Source organism: Echinops telfairi, unplaced genomic scaffold, assembly GCF_000313985.2.
Source record: "Echinops telfairi isolate 266 unplaced genomic scaffold, ASM31398v2 ScPeMD7_7400;HRSCAF=8409, whole genome shotgun sequence".
NCBI classification, from domain to species: domain Eukaryota; kingdom Metazoa; phylum Chordata; class Mammalia; order Afrosoricida; family Tenrecidae; genus Echinops; species Echinops telfairi.
The window spans coordinates 13,864,919-13,870,918 of NW_022111300.1; positions in this window are offsets into that span (position 1 = coordinate 13,864,919).

The following is a 6,000-nucleotide window of genomic DNA, read 5'->3' on the forward strand; positions in this document are numbered from 1 at the left end:
GTTTAAGTGGAGAGAAAATGTTTTGAGAAACGAGGTACAAATGCGCTTTACACAATTGATGTGTGTATGGATTGCGATAACAGTTGTATGAGCCCCTAATAAAATGTTTTAAAAAAAAGAAAAAACAAAACAAAAACAATTCACAAAAAAAAAAAGAAAGAAAGAATGCCAAGGCAATGCTAAGGCAATGGCAAGGACAATCCCCCTATTCACTGCCTAGTCCTGAACATAAGACCAACAGGTTAACGTCTACTGGAGCACAGGATATCATGAGAAACTGTCCTGCAGCCTAGCCAACGTAAGACACATCAGTCTAAACTGCTGGGGGAGCCACTCATGTCCATAAAGAGAGGTAAGAAAGGTAAGATGCAATCATTTCCACCATACCTTGATTTCCTTGGAACCAATTAACTGTTTCTGTAAAAGCTGTAAATTAAGTAAAAAAAAGGGGGTGGAGTGGGGGAGTGGGAATTCGTTAGACTGGGTTCTCTAGAGAAACAAAACCAGAATGCTAATAATTATATATATTTATAACATAAGAAATAAACAGTTAAGTTATAAAGCAGTACAAATGACTCAGTGCAACTCACTCCCCTGAGACAGTTGTGAGACACTGGCAGTCCTTCAAGTCTTGAGGGCCACCGGGTAGTCCTCTGTAGAGCAATTCAGGCTATCTGGCCACAGGCAGCAAACAGCAAGGCAGGTCACCAACAGTCAGCAAGATGACAAGGTCTGATAGTCCCCAGCTCAAGAGATGTAAATTCCAATGATGTGGCGAAGCACGTCTTGAAGGAACCTCAAATTACAGGGACACAGTCCACGGGTTAGGTGTCCCACAGGTAGTGTACCTTGCAAATGGAGGCACCGAACAAGCTAAGGCAGCCACACACTGGTCCGATGATCAAAGAGCAAGAGACAAGAAAGGCGAGGCTCACCAAGCCATTTATCTCAATTAATCCCACATGTGTTCATTGGCCAGATTGGCACAATAAACATTAACTATCTCACTATCCCACTTGCTTCCAATTGGTTTGTGCTTCTGAGATCACTTTGTAAATATCTTGCCCATTATCTAGACTAAGTGATTATCTTAGTCTTTTGGGGGGAGGGAGCCAAAGGGATGAGTGGCAGAGACTTTCATTTTGCAATGTTTGCCGAATTGTTTTCCCTCCTGTTTCAAGGTTTCACCAGAAGCTTCCTGATACCTGGAGCCAATGTACAGTGAGAAACTAACATCAACCCCTCAGAGACATGTTGCATCTTTGTCTTCATAGAAGGACCAGACATTAAAGAATAGCTGAAAGGATGAATTTATAAATGATTGAATGAAAGAAGTCTCACGAGGCAAGAAGCTATCGAGAAAATCTAGAAAGGAAATCATGTTGGACCGAGCAGCACTAGTAAGGGGCACCCAAGCCGCAACCCAGGGTGTCTCCATTTCCCCTCCTCCTTCTCTTTGTGGTGGTCTTCCTGGGGCCTCTACACTCCACAGTCCTGGTCCTACCATGTCCCGGAAACAAGGGGAAGAGGACTCTTCGGAGGAGACACGTGAGAAGAAACAGGAGAAGGAAGGCATTCTCCTTGAGAGAGCCAGGAGGCATAGTTAAGGCCAACTAACCAACCCTAGGACAAAAGCTTGTAGGCTCCGACTTACTCCTTAACAGATTCCAGAAAGGGAGAAAATATGATAACTCAGCAGACTACAGCAGGGCCCCAGCTGAGGTGAAGAATAAGCGGCTGCCTAGTGCAGGAGCAGACACGATCCTGGTGACCGGGAACCACACACCACACCCTGCAGGATCTGCCCCAAAGAAAGTCCTCAATCCTGCCTCCAGCAAGATTGCTGGTGACCAAGTTGAATGATGCTGCCCAGGGCTTCTGGCAGATTCTTGAAACCCTGCTTCTGCAGTCGGGAATTTGGTGGCGGCTCCGCACTGACAGAAGAGGAAGAAGCCCCTGCACATCAAATCCTGGGGGATGGGCTTGAGGGAACAGAAATTGGGGCTTGGAGTTGATAAAAGAAGGCGAAAAAGTAAACCTAGTAATACGCAACCAGAGAATTTTCTGTAGGACTAAGACACAGAAGCGAAAACAAACAAACAAAAAGAATGGAAATCAGACAATTTCATTAGAAAGAAAGAAAGAGTTAAAATCGTTGGTGAGGACGGCATAGAATGCCTGGTGGGGGTTGATCAAGTGCCATGTAGCTAAAAGCACAGAGTTGAATGAAAGGCAAACATCATAGTGGGACAAAAGCAAAGCAAAAAAAAAAAAATAGAGAACTAGTAGGCAAGATATGTTTATAGAAGTAAAAGTATAGGCATACACATATCTAAATATATAAATAGGGATATAGGTCTATGTACATATATTTAAATATTAAGTATTAAGGTAGCAGACAGGCATTGGGTCTCTACTCCAAGACTCTCTCAATGAAAGAACACTTTGTTTGAATAGCATGGCTTTGTGTGATGCTCAACTTCCTGACATGATCACTGAAGTCAAAATGGGTGCAAAGGCAAATGTGGTGAAGAAAGCTGGTGGTGCCCAGCTATCAAAAGATATAGTGTCTGGGGTCTTAAAGGCTTGAAGTTAAACAAGCAGCCATCTGGCAAAGACGCAACACGTCCACGTGGAAGAAGCACACCAGCCTGTGTGATCATGAGGTATCCACAGGAACAGAATCAGGTAACAGGATCAGAGGACCCCAAACAAACAAATATATTGATACAAATGATGGGGGTTGGAGAGGAGACCCAAGGCCCATCTGTAGACAATTGGACATCTCCTCACAGAAGGGTCATAAGGAAGGAAGGAGTCAGCCAGGATGCAGTACAGCACTGACGGAACACACAACATTCCTCCAGTTCTTTAATACTCCCTGCCTACTGGCCCCCCCCCAACTACCATGACCACAGTTCTACCTTACAAATCCAGCTAGACTGGAACATATACAATGGTACAGATAAGAGCTCTTGACACACAGAATCCAGGAAAGACAACCCCCTCAGGAATAATAAGGGGAGTAGCAATACCATGGGGGGGGTGAGAAGGGGGAGAACTGGGGAATTGTCTACAATGATCGACATATAACTCACCCCCAACCCGGGGACAAACAACAGAAATGTGGGTGAAGGGAGATAGCAGACTTTATAAGATATGAAAATAATAATAATTTATAATTTATCAGGGGTCCATGAGGGTAGAGGGGTGGAGGAGGAAGGGATAAAAGAGGAGCTGATACCAAGGGCTCAAGCAGAAAGAAAATGTTTTGAAAATGATGGTGGCAACATATGTACAAATAAACTTCATAAAATTGATGTACAGATTGTTATAGGAGCTGTAAGAGCCCTCAATAAAATGCTTTATTAATTTAAAAAATATCTGACAACAACAACAGAATAAAAGAGGAACACTTAACAACAACAATACCCTCAAAAGAAAAGCAAGTATCTTCATAAACAGAATTTAGGGAACAAGATTCTGTTTCCAAAAGAAATTACAGTTCACAAGCAGATGTCTCACTTTGGAGTGGGCAGGACATGATGAAACCTGTGTTGTTCCTGGCTGTGGCATGAACCACAAGCCACAGAAGCCTGTGTGTGCAGAGTAGAACTACAGCAAGGGGTTTTCAAGCCTGTAACCTAGTGACATAAGTTCACCCATTTTTCTAGGTCCCCTCTAAATTGGTCCAAACTACCAATCTTCTGGCTAACTGAGGACTAACCCTTATGGCCTTCTGTCTATTTACTTCTCAAAATAATCTTATAAAGCAGGTGATCTTTGCTTCATGTGGTGAACAAGGAAAATAAAACCCAGAAAGGTAAAGAGGAGGACACAAGTATGCAGTAGGTAGTTACTGGAGAACCAGGAGGCAGGTCTCAAGGTTTATTATCATGTTGTAGCTTATAATTTCTGAAAATAACCCCCCTAGAATGACACAAAGAGATTCCTCTTTCTGGATCTTTGAGCAGCTAAATCAGATGCTGCACTTCTAGTTCAGCCAATCTCCAGCTGAAGAAATCCTAGCAAAGCAGGAACAGCCAAGCAGACCCTTGGTCCCATACCAAAGTCAAACCCATGGCCATGGAGTTGATTCTGACTCATACACATAGTAGGACTACCCTACAGGGCATTTAAGACTGACAACTTATATAGAAGCAGACTGCCATATCTTTCTACTATGGAGTGGCTGGTGGGTTCAAACCATTAACCTTTTGGTTAGCAGCCAACTGCTTACCCACTGAGCCACAGGGGCTCCTTAATTGCCCCTTAGGAGCATCATATTCATTCCACAATATAAAGCCTTATTATTATTCAAAACAATGAAAAGAATGTTCCCACTAGTGTCACACGTGGTCAAATTATGACCCATGGTACTTTAAAAAAATGATAGACACGTGTGAACCATTTTTTCTTTCCCTTTTCTTTTGTTCTAGATTACTTGTGTTACTAAATATAATTTCCTCAATTATAACCGAAACAGACATTTTTCTTCAAATCAGTGTGCTCCCCCTCTAGGATTTAAAATTATAGTCCTGCTTTGAAGGCATCATTTTGCTTCCATGGTAGCAATTTGTCTAAGTCTTTGCCTTGTGGCCTCAGTGAATGCATTTGGTAGGAGGAACAGGCTGAGAGAAAAACGAAGAGCCTCTGTGAACACAAGTACCTTGGGAAATCAGCAATGATGGGAAAAGAAATACATAAACGCTACCCAGCTCAGTATAGCTGCTTTTAATGGGACTTCATTAAAAGCATATATTTCTTAAAGTTTGCCTCAGCCTGCCAGTGGGTGTAGATAGATGAGATTTGAGAGCACTTGGAAGTTTTCTTTCACTTCCTTTCATTTTAAGTCAGTCACAACAAGCATGGATACCAAGAAGGAGAACAGTTACTGGTTCACATTAGCTTTTAAAAAAGGAGGATTTTTTATAAAAAGAAGAAAAGAAGGGTTTATAGCATTTTACATGATTTTCTACAAATTTTATGGCCAAGGCCAAAGAGGCACCTAGACTTATGAAATGAGAAGCTAGGGCGCCAGGAGAACTGAATCCAGCAAAGACTGCCATCAGGAGAATGACACCAAAGTTAATATTTATATCCCAAAATGTTCTACAGGATGTTCATTACTCACTTCTTGGATCAGCAGAGGGTTTTGAATCCCAACCAATACCTAGAACAAGGTCTCTTACTATTGGACAAGCGAATGTTCAATAAAGAAATGAGTGTCCTATCAGTGGGAGTGAGTCTCAAAATTCATACCGTAGAATGAGAGTAGAAAGATAGGGTTCACATGCCAGCAATAGAGGGGTTAAAGGTGACAAGATAGAAGGGAGGCTGCACCTCAGGTTGGTACAGTGATTCTTTTAAATACTGTGGTGGTTATGTGCATGTGTGTAGTTTCTGGCTCCTAGGGACCAACATGCAGCAGAAAGAAACACTTCCTTTCCCACTGCCATCCTCACAATTGTTACGTTTGAGTCCATCAGTTCACCCTATCACGCAGCCAGGTCAGTCCGTCTTGTTGACGGCCTTCCTCTTGCCCATCCTTTACTTGACCAAGCCCGACATCCTTTTCCAGGGGCTAGTCTCTCCTAATAACATGTCCAAAGCCCGTGAACCAAAAGCTCACCACCCTACTTCAAAGGAGCACCCTGACTGGATTTCTTCCAAGACAGATTTACTTGTTCTTCTGACAGTCCATATTCTGCCATATTCTCTGCCCATGGCACACTTCATCTTGAGCATCCATTGTTATACACTCTTCCTTAGTCAGGGTCCAACGTTCACATGCACATAACGACATTGACAAATACCATAGCTTGGATCAGGTGTGCTTTAGTCATCAAAGTGACCTCTTTGTTGGTCAATGCTTTTTTTTTTTTTTATGTATATACAACAGTTTTTTGTTGTTGTTTTTTTTAACATTTTATTAGGGGCTCATACAACTGTTATCCCAATCCATACACACATCAATTGTGTAAAGCGCATTTGTACATC